Source organism: Pipistrellus kuhlii, unplaced genomic scaffold, assembly GCF_014108245.1.
Source record: "Pipistrellus kuhlii isolate mPipKuh1 unplaced genomic scaffold, mPipKuh1.p scaffold_m20_p_17, whole genome shotgun sequence".
In the NCBI taxonomy this organism is placed as follows: Eukaryota; Metazoa; Chordata; class Mammalia; order Chiroptera; family Vespertilionidae; genus Pipistrellus; species Pipistrellus kuhlii.
In genome coordinates this window covers 10,764,181-10,787,640 of record NW_023425482.1, presented here as the reverse complement: position 1 = coordinate 10,787,640, position 23,460 = coordinate 10,764,181, and the positions used below count along the sequence as shown (strand labels likewise).

Sequence of the window (23,460 nt, the reverse complement as noted above, 5' to 3'; positions counted from 1 at the left end):
AAATATATCCCCTTGAAAGACATGTGATGATGACAATGACGACAATGATGGTAGCAGTGGCCCTTTATTTGCTCACTTACTATGTGCTTGTTTTGTTAAGAACTTTGATAACTACTAGGTTTAATTATTAGAACAATTCTAGGAAGATTTTCTAAGATGAGGAAACTGAGGCTTACTGAGGTGGAGTAATTTGCCTAAGGCCCAGGATGGCCGAGTGGTCAGGCCAGGGTCTGAACCCTGATGGGGCTCCCTGGGAGCTTACTGTACTTCCTGATGAGGTGTTTTACAACCTAGGCCAAGGCAGACAAAACTCACACTTTTTCTGCCACTGGCTTGGACGGGTGTCGTATTGTGTGCGCAGGCAGCGGATCTGATGTTTTCCAGAGTCTACTTCCTCCCATGTGGCAGGGTTGTGTTGTGTGCATGTAGGACTGGCTGTGCGGCCAGGTTTGGCTTTGCTGAATGCAGCTATGGCCAGTATTGGAAAATGTTAGTATGTTCTTTCCTTTTTCCATCCCTCCCCCTTTAAAATTTTTATAATTAGAATCAGAGGCTGGTAGAATTGGAAAAGAACCTGCAGGTCATCTAGTTCTGGGATGGCAAATACATGACATAGGTGCTGCCACTCCTAATTGCTTTACCCAGAGTAGACATTACTAATCAACCCTGGCATAATCAATCCTTCCCTGTGAGCTGGAGACAGGCACTGCTAATCAATCGTTGTTGGCATGTAACACTTCTCCCCCATGTGTAGATTAGGAGGAAACTGAGACTATGAGCAGTTAAATGACTCTCAAGGGAGCCAGTGGGGTTGTGGAGCCTGCTCCACACCAGGGCGTTCTCTGTTGAGAGATGACTTTGGGTTAAAAGTCTGGTGTCTAAATAAAGAGTGGTTTAGGGGGCCTCCTGGGTTTAACATAGTAGTGCATGAATCTGGGTTTAAATCGCAGATCTGCCTCTTACAGGTTGTAACTTCAGGCTAGTCACCTGACTTATTGGAATCTGGTCTGTGAAACTGAAACTTATAATATGTACATCCCTGGATTATGAGGAATCAATGGCATGGAGTGTTTATTCAGCATCCAGCAGATACTGATCCAGGTTTGGTGGGCCACTAGCCTGGCATGTGGTGGAGAAGCTTTGTAGACAAGGCATCCTCAGGGAGCTTGCAGTCCTCATGAAGAAGACAAGGCCTAATCCAAGAAATGCTGGTTTTCTTTCTCTTTCCTGCTTAGAGGCCTACTAAATTGTATTATTATCTTTTCGAAGTTGAAAAATATACATTTTTTAACAACTTTATTGTCTCATCCACTTAAATTTTAGCTTGTTTATGCTTCTCATGACTTGCTTTGGGAAGCAATTTATTTTTTCTTTTATTCCTGGTCTCGTTTCCATTCTCATATCAGGGCAGTTGGTCAGTGCACCAGTTTGTCAGTCACAATCAAAGTGACAAAATTTTCTTTACGAAATGGATGTGCCAGGACACTGGGTCTTAGACTTTTTTAGAATGACATACTCCTTTTGATTTAATGAAAGCCGTGGACCCTTCTGCTGGCAAATGGTAAGATGCCGGGCTCAAAAAATGCAACATCTGCTATTCTAAGGATAGATTCATGCCACCCTCCCCCAACTTCACAGGTTATAAACCAATCTGGGGCCCTGTAACACTTTACTAGCAGGAAATGGAACTTTGCATGGAAATAAACACGTAAATGATTAAAAAATGTTTCATTAAGTATGAAAGATCAAGGTTTTTATTCAGAGTTCGGCTCCTTTGGCCGGGCAAGTGGATTTGCCCATGTAGCATTTTCTAATGCTTGTTGAGCTGTGTTTAGTCTTCTTGGTTATGGTAAAATATTTTTTCTTTTATCCTAGTCTGGAGTTTCAAGGTTGGCACTTTTTGCTTCTAAAATGTTTATTTTAAGATTTTAGAACAGTTCTTCACTTTTTGATAAGACAGAGTGCATTACTGCAGGCTCGCTGTGGGTAGAGCTCAGGCGCATTGCAGATGGTGGCTCAGCGCTCAGCCCTGCCGAGCACGCAAAGTGACCATGGGCCACCTCACCTCCCTGAGCTGTATGTAAAGCTGTGAGACAGAAACCCCTTGTGGTCAAGGATTAAAGAATAGTCAATACACACACACAAACACACATGGTCCCAAGAATATTGTATAAGGCCATGGTGGATTTTGAATGTGATTGCCTTGAATATGACTCAGAAGTACGGATTCTTTGCGCTGTAAGAGGTTGGTGTTTGCCTGGCATATCAGGTTAAGTGAGTAGAGGTCCTGTGTGAGGTCCTTCTTACTCTTGGATACAGAAGACTTTAAGGAGGCTGACCAGCATTGCTAAAGAAACCGAGCGTCTTCCTTGGGTGGTAGCATATAAAAGAGCCCAATAAATGAGTTCCTTTCTTGTCTTTGACTCTTCTGACATTTGCCAGGTACACTTCTGTACCTGCCCTGGAATAAAGCATGATTTTAATGACAAGAGAGAAAGTGTTCCATGGAACCATTTCAAGTTTAGACATGGAATTTTGTTGGAATCATTTCTTTGCCTCTGAATTTTGCATTTGTGTGTTCTTAAGCCAAAAAAAAGGAGTTGAACTTGCCCTTTTGTTTGCTTCATTACTCCCACCACTTTTGGCAGTTTGGTGGGATGCATTTGTGTTGTTTTGTGTGTGTGTGACTCTCAACTTTGTTTTTAAAAGTGTGCTGTGAGCATGGAGGCTTTTCCCCTTCCTGAAGATGTGTTGTCAAGGGCTAGGTTGGGCGAAATAATGAATCTACTACTTCTTGAGTACCTACTAGGTGCCAGAGATTTATGTGTCTCATCTTATCCTCACAACAGTCTCCTGGGCTAGGTAGTGCTCCCATGTTACTGGTTTGGGGACAGACCCTTGGCTTTAGGATCACATGGCTGCAGGCCATAGGCTGTGATTCACACACAGGTCAGGCTGACCTGAGCCCATGTGCTTTGTTCTAAGCCCCACGCTTCTCCTGTGATCTCAAGGGACTTCCTGGGTGTTCTTTATGTCCCAGCCCTTGTAAGATTCCACTTAAGGAAAAAGAAGTAGGTGTTGGTTGGATGACAGTGAAAGGCCTAGCGAGTTCTGTTTCTTCAGCTCAGCAGCCTCCCTGGTCACTGGTTAGGGTGGTCTTCTCTAGGCTGTCAGCTCTGGCCGCTATACCATGTGGCATTCCACGACAGCCCTGGCCAGTATGTAAAGGAAGGGGAGTACAGAGAAGGTAGGTTTTTTTTGTTTTTGTTTTTGTTTTTTTTTTTTAAATCTATCAGTCTCTCTATTTCACAGGTGAGAAAACCAAAGCTCCAGGTGGAGGGTGGCTTGGCCCTGGCCACTTAGATCATGAGAGGAGTAGCCAGGCTGAGCCTGAGCTGTTCCTAGTAGTTGTTTATAGCCCGTTTACTTGGAAGAGGAGTGTTTCGAGTTGGTGTAATAAGCTGGAGGAATACACCTGCCAGCATCATCCTAGAATCAGCTCCGTGTCAGGAGACTAAAGAATAGATCCAGGCACTGAATCCTCGTCTGGTCTGGTGAGACTTTTGAGATCATCTGAGTCTCAGGGAGAGAGACTGCCCCAGTCATCATCCCTCCCCCAGGAAAGCTTCTGGTTTTCTCACTTTATGTACCACGTGGTACCACAGTCTACTTATTTATTTAGGAATTGGAGATTCTGAATGTTTTTTATTTGTTGTGGTAAAATATACATAACATTTACCATTTTAACCACATGTAGTTGTACGATTTACTGGCATTAAGTACATTCACAGTATTGTGTTACCATTCCCACTGCCTATACCCAAAACTTGTCATCCGCAACATAAACTCTGTACTATTAAACACTAGCCCCCCCTTCTCCACTCCCCCAGCCCCTGGCTACCTATATTCTCCTTTCTGTCCCTGTGAATTTGCCTATTCTAGGCACCTCATGCAAGTGGAATCAGACAGTACTGTCTTGCTATGTCTGGCTTATGTCACTTAGCTAGCATAGTGTTTTCAAGGTCCACCCACTTGCAGCATATATCAAAACTTCATTCCTTTTTATGGCTGAAGAGTATTCCATTGTATGAGTAGACCACATTTTGTTTATCCATTCATCTGTTCAGAGACACTGGGTTGTTTCTATGAAACTTGTGGCTCTTTGATTACTGCTGCCATGAACCTGAGGGCAAATATCTGTTAGAGTTCCTGCTTTCAGTCCTTTTGGATATATACCTAAGAGTAGACATTTATTTTCAAAGATGTTCATCTCCCTCATGCCCACTACATTGGGAACTCGGGTTTCTCATAGAATAATTAGAAAATGCACATAAAAGAAGAAAAGAAAAATTTCCAAAATGTTAACACTCGAGATTTTCTAGGACATTCCTTTGCATGCACTGTTTTCCCTATTCACATGGCATTATGTTGTTCACGTACAGTCTTTGATAGTGTGAGAAGGACCTTCACTTAGAAATGTAAAATTCTTTGTGTGAGGCACCGGGGTAGAGGGAGGAGGAGCTACTTGGTCTTGGCCTCCCAGCTGAATATTCACTACCTCCAGGAAGCGTCCCTGTGGGTGCAGGACGTGTCCGTCCCCGTCTGTGGCTGCTGTGTCCTGCTTTGCCTGTTTTCTTTCCTATTATCTGCCCTCTACTTAGACTTTCTAAGTCCTGGGAGGGCTGCCCAGCACAGTGCCTGTTAGTGGTTGGCACTCACTAAATACTTGTTGAATGAGTGAATAAGGAAATGGCTGGATAAATGAACGAGTGAAATGAACAAGTGAGGTGGGTGAGTAGCATGGGGTCCTCTTGGACTAGACCCTTTTGGCCACAGCCTGAGCGGGCACATTGGGCAGAGTACCCGGCGCAGTGAGTTGCCCTCCTAGCCTCGCTTACATCTGCGGGAGGCAGAGCCTGTCCGGCAGCGGAGGCTTGTCCCTGAGAAGCTGTCCAGTTTGCTCCCAGCAGAGGGCTGTGCATGTTTCACTGCACGGACGTTTGCACAGGGTATCATGTGTGTCAGAGGCTTGGCGAGGGGCTGGGCTGTGGGGTGAGTTCCTCCCCTGAAGGATCTTACATTCCAGTGGGGAGACACCCTTGCACAAAGTACATGGTAATTTAGTGTAGTAATAAATGTGATGAAGAAAAATACATGTTTTTCTTTCTTTTTCTTTTCTCTTTTTAAAGTTTCTCTCTTTCTATATTAAAAAGAAAGAAAGGAAGGAAGGAAGGAAGGAAGGAAGGAAGGAAGGAAGGAAGATAGAAAGAAATCCAGTTGGCTGTTTCTTGGTCAATTGGCGGCCAGGGATGTATGTGCAGTTACAGGGTTTGACTCCTATTCTGCTGCTTGCTAGCAGTGATCTTAGCAATGAACTTGAGCTACGTGAGCCTTAGTTTTCTTGTCTGTATACGAAAGATAGTGGTGTGCCTGCTTCCTGGGGTTCTGATGAGGCTTCACAGTGACATTGCTCATGGAACACAGTGCCTGGCACACCGAGAGTGCTCAATGCTTGCTGCTCTTGTTGTAATCACTGAGTAATGAGGCTGCTTGTGCAGGTTTTAAAGTGACAAAACAGGCCCCATCCAATGGGTTGGTTCACTTGAGAGGGACTAGTAGGGTGTCGAGTGTGTATACTCCACACAGCATCCTTTCCCCGATTCTGTGGCTGAACTGAATTTGTTCAGCACCCCCTCCCTGTGTCAGATTGTCTCCTCCCTGGGAAGGGGAACAAAAGAGCCCGGCTCTGAAAGAGGCCCTTGTTCCCTCACCCAGCTCTGGGAAAGTCAGGGCGAGTGTCCGCAGCCAGTTCCAGCAGTTCTGTGGCAGGGCCGGCTCTTCCCTTTTCCTGTGCCTCTTTGGGGCCAGTCTTCTGGTTAGCCATTTGAAATGACCTGAACAGAAAGGAAATTAAACAGAGACAGAAGCCCCACATGTGTCCTCCCAGGACAGGGAAAGGGACCTTCGTGGGCACAGAGAGTTTCTTTAATGGAACATGTTTCCAGTTTGTCAGGCAACGGGCTTGGTGAGGTTGCGTTTGGTGGGGTTGTGTGGTGCTGCCTGGCCCATGTGACCTTGCCTGAGGGTGACTGTTGGACTTGGGCCTGTCCTTGCCACTCACCATGGGGCCCAGGTGAGTCCCTCCATGTCTATGAGTGCCAGGCCTTGGGTCCACCTGCAAATGAGGCACATGGCAACCCCGGCCTTGTCAGGGAGGTGGGGGCCAGGGCAAGCACATGCGAGCTGGGCTTACTGCACAGCAGCTCAACAACGCTGCCCCCCAACAAGGATGCTACCTCTCAGCATGGGTGCCCCCCCTCACCCTAGAGAGAAGGTGGGAAGATTTGAATGTTGTCCCCTCAAAAAGCCATTTCTACCCAGGCTCAGGTCTGGGAAGAATAGGAAGTTAGTGTTTTATCTTTCTTGGTGTTTCCTTTTTGCTCCTGTGGGCCTGGGACCAGGTGAGCAAGACTCTGATGTACACAACTGGGGGTACTTCGGGGCTCTCTGGAGGATGATATGACAAGGAAAGGCTGGGTGGGGCTTGGGGGTGGGGAGAGTCATAATTTCTCCTTTCCCCAGGGTCAGCTTGGCTCCTGGGTCTGAAATGAACTAAAGTGGGCTGGTACCCTTACTTGCCCACCCACTCACACCCTCAGGTGATGTCTGTGTCCTAGAAGTAAATAGGACACACACAGGCCTTGCTTCCTGTCCCAGGCCTGCCCTGCTTCCTCTGGTATGGAGCCTTCTGCACAAGGTAGGGTGGGAATGCAGCGAGGAAATGGACCAGGTGCCTGTGTGCTGCCTCCTCCAGGCGTGTCGGGGGCTCTCGCTCAGTGTTTAGGCATTGTGCCTGAAGCATGCACTTACAGAGCACCTCCTGGGTGCCAGGCATTGTGCCAAGGGTTGGGAATACAGAGATAACTAGAAGAGAGAGAGCTGTGGACGGTTGGATCTGATGTGTCATGTGACTGACATAAACAAGGTGACGGGGAGCTTGTATGAAGCACCAGGGTTCCCTAGGAGAAAGCTGCTGATGAGAGAAGTGGTGGACTGGGGCCAGATGGAGAATGCAGGGAACAGTATTCTGGGCTGTGGGGGATTGGCAGAGCCTGGAGGTATGGCACTTTGTGGGGAGGGAAACACTATTTGCATCAGGAGTGTGTTGAGGGGGGTGGGCCCGGGTGAGCTATCCTGCATGCTGGGTTTAGGACTTTGGACTTGAACATGGTAGCTGAGTCCCTGGAACGCCCCTGGCTAGTTCCTTCCTTCTCAGCCTTGAAAACACCTTGTTTCCCCCCCCCAATTCTTGGTCATTCTTAGGCCTGAGAACCTGGGAAAGGCCGAGCTGGTGACCAGAGTGGGGCTGAGTTTATTGTCCGTGAGCAGATGGACTCCCTCAACCTGTGGTGTTGGGGGAGAGACTCGCAGGGGCTGGCCCTTGAGGTCATTCTGGACCAGAAGAGTCTAGACCAAGAGGGTGGAGAGAACTCTCTGGTGTTGGAAGTGCTGGGGTCAGTCTTCCATGGTGAAAAGAACCCCTGGGGTCTGCCACTTGCCAGCTGTGTGACCTGGGCAAGTGGCCTACCCTCTTTGAGCTCTTGTTTCTCATCATTAGAATTGGGAGAAAGGATTCAGTGAGCCAGTGCCTGCCTAGTGCTAGCTCTGTGCCCAGCACAGAGAGGTGCCCACGGAAAGGAGAGAGCGCTTATTATTGATATTACTCCTATTGCTGCTGCTGCTGTTACCAGGATTACATAGGAGGGGGCCTGACCGAGCCCAGGGTGGGAGGGACCAGAAAGGGCTTCCTAGGGCAGGTGGCATGATATTTCCAAGCTCAGGTCTGCCAGTCGCTAGCTGTGATATTGGGCAAGTTGTTGAGATTAAACTGTGCATGTTATTTACATTGTAACCCTCTTCCCCCTTAGATGTCACACCTGGAAAATGGGATGATTATGCTGAACTCCCAGGCTGCTGTGGGTGTAAGAGCTGCCAGGTCGAGGCTTTATTTGAATCAAGTTTCCTGGAAGTCTTTGCAGGGTCTGGGAGGGGCAGAGCTTTCTTTGTGCTCCTCCTTCTCTGTGTAGCTCCAGCAGACAGGTGTGGGACAGGGAACCCCGGGAGCCTGTACCCATAACCCCGCCCAGAGACTGGCAGACAGCCATCCTCAGGTGAAAAGCATTTGGGAGCCCTGGCTGGGCCTGACAGTTCACCTGCCCGACTGTTATCTTTTGTAGAAGTCGTGAAAGGGGGTAGGGTGGGGGAGGGGGAAGGACAAACCACTTCCTCTACAGCCTTCAGATTTATCAGGCATAACTTTTGTCAAGTTTCAGTTTGAAAAGAATTTTTTTAAAAAGAAAAATGTTGAGAATCGTTAGATAAATAAATCGACCTTTCACCTCTGCTCTCGGCTGTTTCCATGGTTCAGACAGGCCACCTCTGGGTCCTGTGGGATGCGGGGAAGGGAGGGGGGCCAGCGGGTTCGGGTTTGAGAGATGGCTGATGTTCAGAGCTTTCTTCACGGCCAGGCTGCTGGCTGAGAGGCTGGGCTGCCAGGCCACTCACCCACCGCCTGCCGTTTCCTGTCCCGTATGCTATGGCATCTGCACACAGAGGCCAGTTCACAGAGGCAGATGTTTCAGAAATTTGACCTCAGAGCCGTTTTCTTTGCCCCTTGGTGTGTCTGGAGAAAGTGCTGAAGATAAGGCCGGACCTGCGGTGCAGTGCCTGCCGGCCACCCGGACAGTCTTGCCTGGGCTCTCCCTTCCACCCACCTGCCTGTTAAGACACCGCACAAAGGGCGCTGCCTGCTGAGACATGGGACCATAGGAAAGGAACTGGGATTTTATAAGTCAAAATAAGTAAATATTGGTTTCACATAGGTCGACCTACTAGTTTGTAAGTAAACACAATTCCTAACTTCTTGGTGTTAGCTCTTAGACTAAGATCAGGACAAAAAGAAAGCCTTTCTTGAAGAGGAAAAAGGAACATAATGACTGGTATGCATATATGCACACACACACACACATATACACACATGTGTACATATATAGATATACACACGTATACAGTACACATACGTATGGGTGGACACATGCATATATAAGCATACATGGAATACTCTACACACATACACATGTACTTATGTGTACATCTTCAGAGGTCATCTTTGGCATTTCACTCCTTGCATTCAAATTTACTAGGTGTATGTGTGACTTGGGGCATGTTCTGTAACCTCTGCCTCAGTTTCCTCATCTCTAGGTTGAGATCAGTATTATTTATGGCCTAGGATTATGGTCTGGCTGGACACAGTGAAAGAATGCATGAAATAAGCCTAGCCTTGGGGACTGAAAGGTCCGGGTTCGATTCTGGTCAAGGGCATGTATTAATACATTGGTTGCAGGCACATCCCCGGTAGGGGGTGTGCAGGAGGCAGCTGATCGATGATTCTCTCTCATCGATGTTTCTAACTCTCTATCCCTCTCTCTTCCTCTCTGTAAAAAATCAATAAAATATATTAAAAAAGAAAGAAAGAAAGAAAGAAATAAGCCTAGCCACAAGGCCCAGGACCAGAGTGCTTAAGACAATCTCTTCTGATTTTTGGCATTCTTTTTTTTTTTTAAATATATTTTTTATTGATTTTCCACAGAGAGGAAGGAAGAGGGATAGAGAGCTAGAAACGTCGATGGGAGAGAAACATCGACCAGCTGCCTCCTGCACACCCCCTGCCGGGGATGTGCCCGCAACCAATGTACATGCCCTTGACCGGAATCGAACCCGGGACCCTTCAGTCCACAGACCGATGCTCTACCACTGAGCCAAACCGGTTTTGGCTGATTTTTGGCATTCTTTATGGTGTAGCCTCGGGCCCACCCTCTGTGCTTTTCCGACAGCACCTGTTTGCCCAGGAGTACAGGATTTGGCCTGTCTGTCTGTGGTTCCCCTGATTAGTGTAGATAGTGAATTCTTTTACCCATTCCATACTCCCGAGGGTTAACTCTGTGCCACAGACTAATCTTAGAGGTAACTGGAGGGGATGTTGACAGTAAACAAGCTAGCAATCACCAGGGCCCCTTTAGAGGTGACACAAGTGCTAGGATGAAAATGGGATGGGGGTGAAGCAGCAGAGAGTCTGGTGGGAGCATACATTAGATAGAGCAGTCAAGGAGGGCCTCTCAGAGGAGGCAACACTGATGAGGAGCTGGTCCTGTGGGGAAATGGGAAAGAACATGTCAGGAGTGGGTACAGCAAGTGCAAAGGCCCTGAGGTGGGAAGCAGGGGCTGGCCATGAGTGTCCCACAGCACCAGCAAGGAGCTTGGGTTTTATTGAGCGCCTTGGGAAGCAGGGGAAGATGAAATCTGATGACCTTTTACTAAGGTTGGAGAGAGAGGCATCAAGGACGGACTGTGTGTCCTGTTCTTCTCTTGTCCCTTTGAACCTGCCTGAGCTCAGCCACACAGTGGGTGTTAGGGGCTGGTCTGTTGAATTGCTTTCTGTGAGGGTGTGAGGGCAACCATGCCCCTTGCATCCAATGGGCCAGGCTTACATCCCGTGTGCTGTGTGTGCCCTCTGTCCTGATCTGTTCAGTGGGCATGGATATGGGAGCCCTAACCTCCCCCTACCACCCTGCCTTGTGGCCTTGCCTCCCCCATGTCCTTCTCTGAGGTCAGTCCCTTTCAGCTCCCACAGCGCTGACGTTTCTGTCTTTCTTGTTTGTTGTGGGGGAGGGGTATTTAATTGCATTCCTCATGAGTGAATGACACAGAAAGGGCAGGGGTATGTCATCGACGCTGCTCTATAATTTTCATGTCTGGGACGGGTTTCAGAACTGAGCTGTTTTCCTCTCTGACAGGCAGGGCTGTTGCCCAAATCAACAGCGGCACATTTTCGAGTTTGCCTTTGTTGGTTTTCCTTTTTCTTTTCTTTTCTTTTCTTTTTCTTTTTCTTTTCTTTTCTTTTCTTTTCTTTTCTTTTCTTTTCTTTTCTTTTCTTTTCTTTTCTTTCCTTTCCTTTCCTTTTCTTGTTGTTGTTGTTGTTGTTGTTGTTCTTCTTCTTCTTCTTCTTCTTCTTAAATAAGTCTCCCCCCCCCCCCCCTTTGCTATGAAATAAAACTGGCAATTTGGATGTGGTGGGTAAGAATTAGTAGTTCTCGTCCTTTTGGTGTGGGAGTTGAGTGGGGGTTGATTTAAACATTTATTTCCCATTAAGAGATTCATGGGCTTGGAAGCTGGCGTTGGAAGTGGGGTGATTGCAAGGCCCAACTGGTGGTTGTGATGCCTGTAGGACTTGGGCTTGCCTTAGAGGGAAGCAGGGAACATGCTGAGCAGAGGTCACAAGCAGTGACCCACGGACCAAGGCCAGTCTGCCGATGTATTTTCCTTGGCCTACATGATGTTTTTGAAAAAAATACTTCAGTAAGTTGTCTGAATTTAAAAATCGGGAGAGTTCCCCTAAAAAAAAGTCCGAATTTCCATTTTCTAATAATAACAACAAAAGCAAACACTCAGTGTCACTTACTGTATGCCTGGCACTTTCTAAGTGACATATCTGTCTGTCCTCTGATCCTCAGAACAGTTCTAAGGAGCAGGTATCTTTACTGCTATAGCCATTCTACAGCAGGGGGAATGAGGCAGACTGGGTACCAGTTTGCTCCTGGCTCTGCCCCCATTCCTGCGTGGCAGCCGTGGGTGGGAGCTGGTAGTGGCTGCCCCCTCTAGGCTGGGCACCTGCTTTCCACTTCACCCCAGCTATATCTGGCCCATTGTAATCAGGTTCATTACCTGTCTGGCCTGGGCCTCGGGACTAGGATTGTGGAGAGGTCAGGTTGGGTGATAGGAGTAAAACTGCTGTTCTTCGCGCGCTGAGATATTTATCACCTATTTACCTCTCCCTCTCATGCTGCCATGGTCACCCAGAGCCCACCCGGACCAGGCAGATCCCACATACTTCTCTGCATAGAATTGGTTTCTGTCCAGAGGGTGCAATGTAAGGCTCTCAGGCAGAGAGCTGAATCAGGCCACAGGAGAAGGGTGATCCCAGCCTTCTGTCCAGTGCCAGCCATACTTCCGTGGGAGGGACGCAGTGGGGAGGCAGAGAATCCATGGCCCACACATGGAGGGAACTGCAGAGGGCACTGTGCCCGAGGCACCTTCCCTATGGGGCTCCTCTTATTGGGGTTGCTCACCTTCACTCAGGGAACAAGCCCAGGATGGTGTCTGTCTCGTGGCCCTGCCAGCCTGGCTGTCCTGCGTCCCACTGTGAGGAAGCAGCGGGGTGTATGGCCACTACTTGTCTTTATTGAAACTGCTGGTGGGCGGAACATGGTTCTGGGGTGGTCAGGCTTGAGGGTGACTCATTTTGGAAGCTTTGAGACGTCATTTCACCTAAGGAGACTTCAACAACATGGAGGTGAAGTGGCCCTTTTCACAGAAGACTTGTGGCTTCGTGGATGGAGCTGCTGTGGTCAGTATGACTGGCTTTCCCTGTGGCAGGGAGGAGCGTGGGCTGTGATGAGAAGCCATGGTGCTCAGAGGCCTTAACCGTTTCCTCCCTCCTCTCTCTTTCTTTTTGGGTGCATTAAAAGACACCCTATTTATTGAGATGTAATTGACGTAAAATAAACTGCATATTCTCCCTTTCCTTTTAAAATGCTGAACGATTTCAGCTGTTCAAAGCAGTATATAAAATAATATGTAAATATAACCACCAATGCAGGAAATAAAACATTTCAGCTGCAATTCCTCATGTTCTTACATGTGCCCCTCTTGGATTTCACCCCTTGCCTTTCTCTCTGCCCCGAGTTCTTTATAAACACCTCCGTTTGCAGAAGTGGGAGAATTTCTCCCCCTTGTCACCTCCCTCTCCTTCCTGTACTTATCCTCTCCCCACTCCTCCCTTCCTCTTTTCCTCCCTTCCCAGGGGCAGCCAAGGTCAGTCCATTGAGCCTCCTGAGACTCTCCAGGAGACACTGAAGAATAATGGAAAGAACCTCAAGGCTGGAGTCCTGGGTTTTAGCCTCAATGTGCTGCATGTCTTTGGGCTTCCTCTGTAATAGGGCTGTTTCTAACTTGGGCTAAAATAATTCCTGCAGAATTGAGCTGAGCACTTGAGACATATAGTAGATGCTTGATAAATGGTGGCCAGTTGTATTTTCATCCACTGGTATAACCAGTGCATGCACTGATTTTGCAGGAACACATCAAAGTTGAGAATGTTGGCCCTGAATATCTTAGGGGCAGATATTAGGACATGCTGTGATCTGTATGTTGAAATCATCTGTGCCTAGCAACTGGGGTTACCTTCTTTCCAATTGCAGATGGCAGGGTGCTCTGCTTTGTGTGAAGATGGTCAAGCTCTTGCAGTATCTGGAATTAGACTTGATTTATCTTGCATTTTTAGGTTCAGTGTTCATATAATATTAAAACAAAAAACAAAAACAGCAACTTAATAACAGTAGAAGTTTGTTTGTTCTCTCACATAAAGGAAGTCTAGGGCCGTGGTTGGCAAACTACGACTCACGAGCCACATGCAGCTCTTTGGTCCCTGGAGTGTGGCTCTTCCACAGAATACCACGGCCTGGGCAAGTCTGTTTTGAAGAAGCGGCATTAGAAATTTAAGTTTAAAAAATTTGGCTCTCAAAAGAAATTTCAATCATTGTACTGTTGATGCTTGGCTCTGTTGACTAATGAGATTGCCTACCACTAGTCTAGGGTATAGGCTCTCATATCAGGACAAAGTATGATTGGTCTGTGTTTTTTTTTTTAATCCTCACTGAGGATATTTTTTTTCCATTGATCTTTAGTGAGTAGAAGGCACGCACCCTGACTGGGACCAGGGATAAAATCTGCAACCGAGGTCCATGCCCTTGACTGGAATCAAACCTGAGATCTGTTCGTCTGCAGGCCGACTCTCTAACCACTGAGTAAACCAGCCAGAGCACAGACCCATGCTGGTTCTATTTTGTTGCTTCACTGTTTTTAGCATCTTGACTCATGGTTCAAGTACCTGTTAAAGTTCCTGCTATTGCATCTGTATTCTGGTTAGTGGGATCACATCTACATTCCAGTTAGCAGAAGCTGGGAGTGGGAGAGAGAATGGAGAATAATTTCTACCCTTTTATGGAGACTTCTGTTTTTATTGGCCAGATCACATCACATGGCATCTCCTAGCTGCAAGAGAGTCTGGGAAATGTAGTCAGGGCCACACACTGTGAGAGGAGCACAGACATCCCATCCCCTCACGTTTCTAGAACAGACCATCCTTTGGAAACCTGCTCACATGCAAACAGTGGAAGGACAAAGTCTTTAACAGGAACCAAGATAAGGAGTTAGTTTTCTCTAGCAAGGGGGTAAAGTAGAACAAAGAACTGGCTTTTTTTTCACTATGGTACCAGAGTTGGAGCCATGGTCCCTGGGAAAGAGTTGAGGGCAGAGATTTTTACTTCCTGTACATGGAGGAATAGGCTGCCAGATGAGCTTGTGAGCTCTGAGAAAGGAGGTGTGCGAGCGGAGGTTGAATGGACATGTGTCAGTCAGGGAGGCCACTGAGTATGTTCCAGATCTGGGATGAAGGTTCATGGAACCCCATCAAAGAGTTGCTCTCCAAGGATCTCCTCCAGGGGTGGCAAATACATGGGCTTTGAGTTCAGTCACCTCCCTCCCCTGTCCCACCAGTGGTGGACATCACCAGCTCATCCTGGTGTCTCGCTGAACCCAAATGCCATTTGAGAAACCTTCCTAGAGCCTCCCTTATTGATAGAGGGTGGCTCATGAGATAAACCCATTCACCTTTCCTTCATGAGCCCAGTTCTCTCACTTCGACATTGAGGACATTAAGGGCCAGACAGGGAAGTGACATGCCGAGAGGTGCACTGGCAGCAGACCTAGGGCTCTGAGATTCAGGGTCCTCGTAGCCACCCAGGGTCCCTCCTGTGGGTCCTTCACCTCCCGAACCAGAGCTACAGACATTGCCTCCTGAAGCGGGCGTGGCTGTGCCTTGTTTACTGGAGCTCTGCAAACAAGTCCTCCCGGAGCAGGCTGAGAGGGCAGCACCTGCCTCCCCAAGTCTGGGCTTTGCTGGACATCCAGAGAAGCTGGGGGACATGAGCCAGTGGGAAGTGAAAGTGTACGGCAGCCCTGTTAGTTCTGCTATTGACCCGGCAGGGTTTTTCCTGGGGGGAGGGGAGGAATCTGCTTTGTTTTCTTTGCTTAATCTGGCCTTGCCCCAGAGAGAAAACACATGCAGTCTCCATCCTGTTTGCAAAGAGGGCGTTCAGTTACTCGAAGTTGCCCGCCTGGAAAATGGGGACAGTGTCATCTCCAAGAAGGGAAGTCTGTGCCAGGGACAGCTCAGGGGAACCAGGCAGCTTCATGTGTGGTGGTGATGGTGTCTCTGGTCTGTCAGCATATGACCTTTTTTATTGTGGTGGAATACACATAACATAAAATTTTACTATTTTAACAATTTTTAAATGTTGTGCAAACATCACCATCATCCGTCTCCAGGACTTTCTCATCTTCCCAAACCAGAACTGTGCCCATTAACCATAACTCCTCATTCTGTCCTCTCATCCCAACCCTTAGCACCCACAGTCTACTTCTGTCCCTCTGAATTTGACTGCTCTAGGGACCTCGTAAAAGTAGAATCATACAGTGTTTGTACTTTACTTTTATGGGTGGATTATGATTTTTTCTTTTATTTATTGAGGTGAGATTCATGTAATATACCCTGTTTCCCTGAAAATTAGACAGTGTCTTATATTAATTTTTGCTCCCAGAGATGCGCTAGGTCTTATTTTCAGGGGATGTCTTATTTTTCCATGAAGAATACAGTACAGATTTATTGTTAAATGAAAATAAAGGAAATTTATTACCTGTATATGGTACGGTAGTACGGTAGTTGTCAACACAAACCAGACAAACTGTGAATCCTCCAGTATCAAGAATTTACTCATTTATTCAATGACAATCATGTCATCTTATGGAACATCATCATAACAATCCAATTCCTGAATTTCCTGGTGAATTTCTTGTGACTCCATTTCTTTCAGAATCAGTGGACCATATCTCTCATGTTTAACAATAGCATTCTGAGACAGAGCCTGGGGAGGGGGGGCTTATTTTCGGAGGATGCCTTATATTTCACTCAGAAGGAAACCTGTAAGTAGGTCTTATTTTCAGAGGATGTCTTATTTTCAGGGAAACACGGTAACATCAACCGTTTTAAAGTGCACAATTCAGTGGTATTTAATACATTCACAATGTTGTACAACCACCATCTCTTTCAAGTTCCAAAATATTTTGTCACCCCAAAATGAAACCCCATACCCATTAACAGTTACTCCCAACCCTTACCCCCCTCCCCCAGCAACCAGCATAGGGTTTATAAACCTGTGAATTTGCATATACTAGGCATTCTACAAATGTGTGTTGAATGAGTGAAAGAAAATCCTTGTCAGTTGATGAAAGCTTGGGTTTCCTGAGCACCTATTATGTGCCAGCTCCATATCAGTATCCATGTTTATTTATTTATTTTTATATTTTATTGATTTTGTACAGAGAGGAAGAGAGAGAGATAGAGAGTTAGAAACATCGATGAGGGAGAGTCATCAATCAGCTGCCTCTTGCACACCCCCTACTGGGGATATGCCCGCAACCAAGGTACATGCCCTTGACCGGAATCGAACCCGTGACCTTTCAGTCCCCAAGCCATCGCTCTAGCCATTGAGCCAAACTGATCCCGGCTTAGTATTCATGTTTCTCTGCTTTGTTGTACTATGGAATCACCTTGGTGACCTTCATTATCCTTGATGCTCAGAGCCCAGCCTGAGGATGCTGATTGCATTGGTCTAGGCCAGGTGTGGGCACTGGCCTTTTTCAAACGGCCCCTGAAGTGATTCTGATATGAGAATAACTCTATGCACTATTTCATTGTGTTGTAATACTCCTTTGGGGCAGTTAATAGTACCTACCTTTTATAGGTGAGGAAACTGGTTCAGGGGGTTAAGCAACTTACCCAAACTCATTCAACTTCAAATCTTTGAGTCCATCCAGAGCCCTGACCTGACTCTTTCTGTTGTCCTGTTCTCCCCTAATTAATTAGTTCTGTTGTGTGTTATTTCATATATGTTATGGGATAAAATGATTACACTCGATCTCACTAGCATTTATGGAGTGCTACCTGTATGCCAGGCACTGACACTTCATTTGCCTTTTCTCATTTTACTTTTATGGGAACCTTGTGCAGGGGGATTCCCATAATGGTATAAGTTCCCCTATGAGTAGGCACTAGAAGGGATGTGATTTGCTCAGACATTAATGGGGAAAGACAGGTGGGGCTCTGTTAGCGTCATGCAGAGTTCTCTCATCAGCCATTATTGTGGAAGGCTCAACCACAGCAGCATGGTGAGGGAAGGTTGGCCAATGTGGTGTTGGTCTGAGGGCCAGGATTGAAGCTGGACATGGTGTTTTACAGGAAGGCTTTGGCTGTGGTCAGTACTCCCTTTGTCCACTTTGAAATATTTGGGGGGCCAATGGAAAGGACCCAGGAGAAGCCCAGGGCTATGGTTTGGCTATTGGTTTTCTTCAGGAGTTTACCATGGTTTATGATAAATCACATGGTTTATCACTCACACCTTTGTGTTTGAGGGATAAATATCACATAGGCCTCATAGCCCACACTGTTTGGACTCTGGGGATATGTGATGGACAAGACAGACATAGTCTCCATTCTTCATAATCCTGAGGTATTGCCAAGGCTACAGGTCATAGAGACAAACCCTTAGTTGAGCGTAACAGGCCCTGTCTCTGTATGAGTTCTCTCATTCCAGCCTCACAGCAGTTGTAGAAGTTAGGCCCTTGTAGCCCTGTGTGAGGGATGGAAAAAAAGGCAGCACAGAGAAGGTGGGAAACATTTCCAAGGTTCCACAGCCTATGCTGAAGTTGAATGGGGCTGCTTGGTTTCAGAGTGCAAGCTCCTAACCAGTTACAGATAATTATGAAAGAGGAAGTTTTGGGAGCATCTGCGTGTGTTTTGACCATACTGAAGCCAGGGCAGGCCCCCTTGAGCTGAGGGTGCAGAAGGAAAGAGTGCTAGTTTTCTATGGCTTCTGTAACAAATTACCATGAACTTAGGGGCTGACTGTTCTCCCCTCCCCTTTCTCTGCTGCCTACTCTGTTTTTGGGAACGACTGGCCCATCAAGGCCCACTGATCGAGCCCAGGGTTCAGCCTCCTCCGAAGTCTGGGGACTTTACTCAGGCATCCCTTCCTCCAGCCAGCGTCATGATATGGCTTTTGCTATTTATACAACAAAGTGATTTACAAACTCTGCTTCTAGAATTTTGCAGTCTCTTCTGCAGTACATTATCTCCCCAGGCAAATAATGGCAATCTTTATTCAAATCAGAGGACAGAAATTAAGGCTGTAGATAGGATTGTCTGCATTTCATGTTTCCTGTCCATTATATTTTTACTTAAACTTTTGACTCCCATTGGAATCTTGTGTAAAGTAGCATCCTTTTTAGCTCAGTTACATATTTAATTATTTAAAGTTACTGAATTCGTTAATATTTATTGAACTCTTATCATGTGGGGGGTTTTCTGCTAGATGTGAGGTTTGGTGGTGAACAAAGCAGCTACCCTTAATACCCTCTCCTATGTAACTTTACAGAAAGCAAGAAAACAAGTCGGTGAAATAATTTCAGATGTGTTTCAACATTATCCTTTTCCACAAATCACTCCAGATCAGCTTGGAGGCCCCCTTGGTAGAAGCTGTTCTTCCCTTGTGAGGGTCCACCCTCCTTCTGGCAAAGTGGGTTTTGGTGAAAAAGTCACAGCAATCGGGGAGTATCACTAGCCAGCCTGGAGAAGAGTTCTGGGAGGTGCGAGAAGCAAAAACTGCCTGTGCAGGAGCCCTGTGCACTTAGTGGCCCCCAGCCTGGGCCAGGGTTTTGGGGTTGGTTGCCACAGCTACCTGCCTCCTTAAGGAGCCTGAAGGGAGTGTAGGTCAAGCTCCATCTTGACTCTAATGAAGAAAGGTTCCCTGGTTATGGACACCCTTCCTTCCATCAGTAAAAACCATTTCTTCTTTCCCTTGGTCCAGAGTCAGGAGTGGAACTCAGGGCATATGCACAGACCTGGCTAGTTAAGGACCATTGATCAGACTTCTGCAGACTATGGAGATATTGGGAAGATCCAATGCTTGGAAGTTCTGGCCAGGCCTGGAAGACACCAGGTGGCTTCTGGATCAAGTGTGGAATTAGCTACTCAGCCATTAGTCTGTCTTAGGTTGGCTTTCAGCTTCCTTATTCCTCTGTTCCCTCCTGGGCATACGTTCTGTTCAGGTTCATCCTCTTCCCGCCAGGCCTGCCTGCAGGCAGCCCCTGAAGTTCTCTCTAGTGGGGTTTAGCAGCAATTTGGGCTGCGCATTAGAATCGCTTGGAAGCTAAAAATAATATACTGATCCCTGGGCTCCACCCAGAAGTTGGGATTCATTGGATGTGTGGTGGGGCCCAGGCATCATTTTTTATTACGACAGCATCTGCTGTCCTCGCTGCAGAGCATGTGTGTACCAGAATCGTTCCTGTGACAGACATTGGAGCTGTTTCAGATTTTCCGACTGTAGTACAGTCTATATCCATCTTTTTGTGAGATCTTGTCTGTCAAGAAAAATCGTAAATGACTTTGAAATGGGTGGGAAAAGATTCCTGGGTGTTTTGTCTGGCTCACCCATCAGAGCTATTTCTGCCTCTCATTGTCTTTGAGCTATTTTACAACTCTAATTGTGGAAAGCTGATAATAACGTACCTGATTCTTATCCATTGAAATGCCAATTTTCTGTGCCTGTGGAATGTAGCTGATTATCTTGGGACACCAGAGATTGTCCAATCTCTCCCCAGGTGGTTATCAGGTGGAGTCAGGAGATCTCGGGCTTAGAAGATTGTAGGTGATTTCTAAACACAGTCTCTAGTCCTTCTGGACTCAGTGGGAACTGAAGGCTTATTTATTTAGCTGTATGCTTAGACAGCCCATTGGAAATAATAATAATAAGAGCTAACAATTACTGAACACTTATGTAATATACCAGATACTTTTTTGAGAATTTTTGATATTATAATGTGGGTGCCATTTCAGAAACAACCTGATGTAATAGGAACTCTTAATATTCCCCCCATGCAGATGGGGAAGTTGAGGCCAGAGAAGTTGCTGGGGGTTATGTTGCTCGTGCCACCCTATGGAGGTAGGTGCCCTGGGGTCTCATCTGGTCCCAGATGCTTCCTTCACTAAGTCACTTAGCTGCTCTGAGCCTGCTGCTGAGTGATAAGGCATTAGGTGTGAGCATGGCCATCTGAGATGGGCTCAATGAAGGTCATGCTCCAGGCTGTCACCCTGTGTCCTTTGCATATTGGTTTGTATACTTGTCATCTGCTTGATCAGAGTGAGTCACATGTCAGCCTTTTCATGAGTGCGCTTAGGGGAAGAAGATGAGGCAGTTCTACCACAGTGGGGCTTTCTTAGGGATGTTCAAGTTCCCACAACCCTGGTTGTGAGATATGTGATTAAAAATTAAGGGACAGGTATACATACACTGTTCCAGGGCCTTCCGTCTTTTCTACCAGCCAGTGCTCAGAACAGCCCTGGGAAGAAGATAATTATTATCCCCATCTGACAGATGAGAAAACCAAGGCTCATTCATTCATCCTTGTGTTTCTTCTCTCATTTACCTCAATCGGGCCAGATATGATCTAGGCTCCAAGACACAGTGGCAAGTTAGGAAGTTGCACTGAGTCCTTACTGGAGTTCACTGTCCTCCACGAGGGGTGAAGTGAGAAGTCAGGGGAGATGCCAAAGGCCACACAGCCAGGAAGTGCCAGGGCTGGGCCTGTGTGGCCTCCTGAGCCATTTTGCATTTGAATGTACAGGGCGGTTCCAAGACCAGGAAGTCCCCCACCTCCAGTCAGACAGTTTCCAGGTGTCCTTAGCCCAAGGAGGCCTCTCACCCGTCCCCAGAGAGACCCAGGCTCCCCAGGAACTAATTTCTTAAGGGAACTTTATGGCTCTTAACTCCCTAAGCGGATCCAGATGTGCCTTGTGGCTGGCACTGCTGCAGATGTCCTGGCCAAAGCCAGCTTGGTTTGGAAGCCCAGCCCTGGCAGCCGCTAAGTCTGGAAATGAAGTAAATGAGCGAGTTGTTCTTGGCCATTTTCCCCTCATCTCAACCCAACTTAAATCAAACTCGGGCTCTGACCTCAGGCATCGCACATTCCAGTGTTCCCCCAGCCTCCTGGGGTTCCAGGACATAAGGCAGGAGATGACTGAGTTGGGGGCCCCTGAGCAGACAAGAGAAGTGTTCTGGAGGGAGAATGGGACATGAGGCTGGGGCAGCTGAAGCAGCTGCATTCCTCCATGCACCAGGCCTTGCAGAAACAGAAGGGGCTCCTGCTGGGCTGAGGCTGGCCTCCAACCTGTGGGGGGTCCAGGCCTGCTGGGAACAAGGAGGTAATACTTGCTAAGCAGCTGGGTGGAGGAAGGGGTTGGCGGACACTGATTTGGGGCACCTCTATCCCCTCAGCATCTCAGCCCAAACCCAACTTCCTGAGCGCTGGTGGGCATCTCCGAGGAGGGCCTTTTCCCCTGGGTGGTTAATGAGAGCTGCACCTGGATTCCTGAGGTCCCGGGGAGGCCGGCTCAAACCTGGGTGGTCAGGGGTGAGCATGGCACTGACTCCTCCACCCCTAAGGTCCAGACCAAACCACACAGTCCTCGAGGGTGAATCACTTTGAAGTGTGGGGTTCTGGGGCCTGTGGCAGGCCAAGGGAGCCGACTTGGCGGGAATGGGCAGGCAGACAGGCTTGTCCATACACTTAGCTTCCGGGCAGTTCCTCCTCTCGGAGGCCAAGGAAGCAGAGGTCAAGGGCCTGGGTTTGAAGGTCAGAGAGAGGCTGAGTTCAAATGGCACTTCCTAGCCATGTGATCTTGGGCAAGTCAGTGTTCTCTGGGCCTCAGCTTGCTTCATCTGCAAACCGGGGGCATTCTTCCACTTCTTCGGAGGGTCCACGTGAGGACCAAAGGAGGAAATCTATGAAATGATTAGCTTGGTGACTGGATCCGAAGATTGAATGGTACCAAACAGTAGTTTTGGGAGGGCTTAGCCCTAGCATCACTGTATGGCCACCCCACCTGCATTGACACACTTAGTAAATAAAAAATGGGCTGTTCTGCCAAGAGTTGTTAGACAATCTGCCTGTATTCCTTGTTTCATTGAGTTGCTGCCCCAGCCCTTCTGTACAAATCTGGAGGGGCCTTTAGTCTGCCCTGTGTATTATAACTGTCTTTGGTACTATGACCTTTATACAAAAAAATGTGAGAGCTGTATTACTATTATTTTCATCATCATCATTATTATTATTATTGGCTATATGACCAAAGCACTTGAAAGCGAGTGACATTAACCATAGTGATTAAGAGTTCAGATTCTCAAATCGGTCTGCATGAGTTTTAATTCCCGGTCCTCCACTTACTAGGTGTGTGACCTTGGGCCACTTATTCAGAGTCTCTATGCCTCAGTTTCCCAACCTCGAAAGTGGAGATAATACTGTCTACCTAATAGGGTTGTTTTGAGGATTGAATGAGGTAATGGGTGTAAAGTGCTTGGAAAAGGGCCTGATACACAGAGGGACTGCTGTGTTAGCTATTGGTGTATTGATCATGTGTCTGGTTCTCTCCAGCAGGACAGTGGGAAATCTCCTGGGATTGCTGTAAGGGTGATAAGCAGTTCTTTCCCCTTGGTGGCCCCCTCTACCCCAGGGATCATCATCTTCCCTCGCTGTATCCCAGCCCCAGCATGGAGCCTCCACACCCATTCTGGGAACTCTCGCCTTGCCTTTGACTCACTCTGTTGTCTTAAGACCCAGTGTGATCTTTTCTTTTTTATGTAATATTTTAAAAATCCTCACCCTGGGACATTTTATTTTATTTTACTGATTTAGAGAGAGGAAGGGAGAAAGAGAGCACCTTTGTGAAAGAGAGAGAGAAACATCGATCTGTTGCCTCTCGCACACGCCCCACTGGGGATTGAACCCACCATCTGGGTATGTGCCCTGACCAAGAATCGAACCTGCCACCTTTTGATATATGGGATGAAGCTCCATCTAGCTGAGCCACAGTAGCCAGGGTAAGACCCAATGTAATCTTGAGGGACAAGGAATAAAGACCTGCATGGCAATGAGGTGAGACTGTAAAGCTAGGTGCATACTACTGTCCTTTTATAGTTGACTTTGACTTCTGACTCTGGGCAGTCACAGAGAGCCGGCCTCTCAGTAATTCTTGCATGTTTCATTCATGCTTCATTCATTCTGTTTCAGTTCATTGCTTTCATTTATTCTCTTTATTCATTCTTTGTCATTCATTCATTCATTTTTCAGTTTATTGAGCGTCTGCTATGTCCTAGTCTCATTCTTAGG

General features: G+C 47.2%; 1 protein-coding gene and 1 long non-coding RNA gene across 6 annotated transcripts in view; both read left to right on the top strand.

The window, feature by feature from the left end:
* The window catches only part of LOC118720734 (c-Maf inducing protein), a 225,235-nt gene that overhangs the window by 15,274 nt on the left and 186,501 nt on the right, over nucleotides 1-23,460 (top strand). The gene's annotated exons all lie outside the window — the stretch shown is intronic.
* On the top strand, nucleotides 4,777-22,372 carry LOC118720735. Its single transcript, XR_004988525.2, has 4 exons — nucleotides 4,777-4,787; nucleotides 6,403-6,411; nucleotides 14,690-14,698; nucleotides 19,261-22,372. It is a non-coding gene; the product is annotated as an uncharacterized LOC118720735 (long non-coding RNA).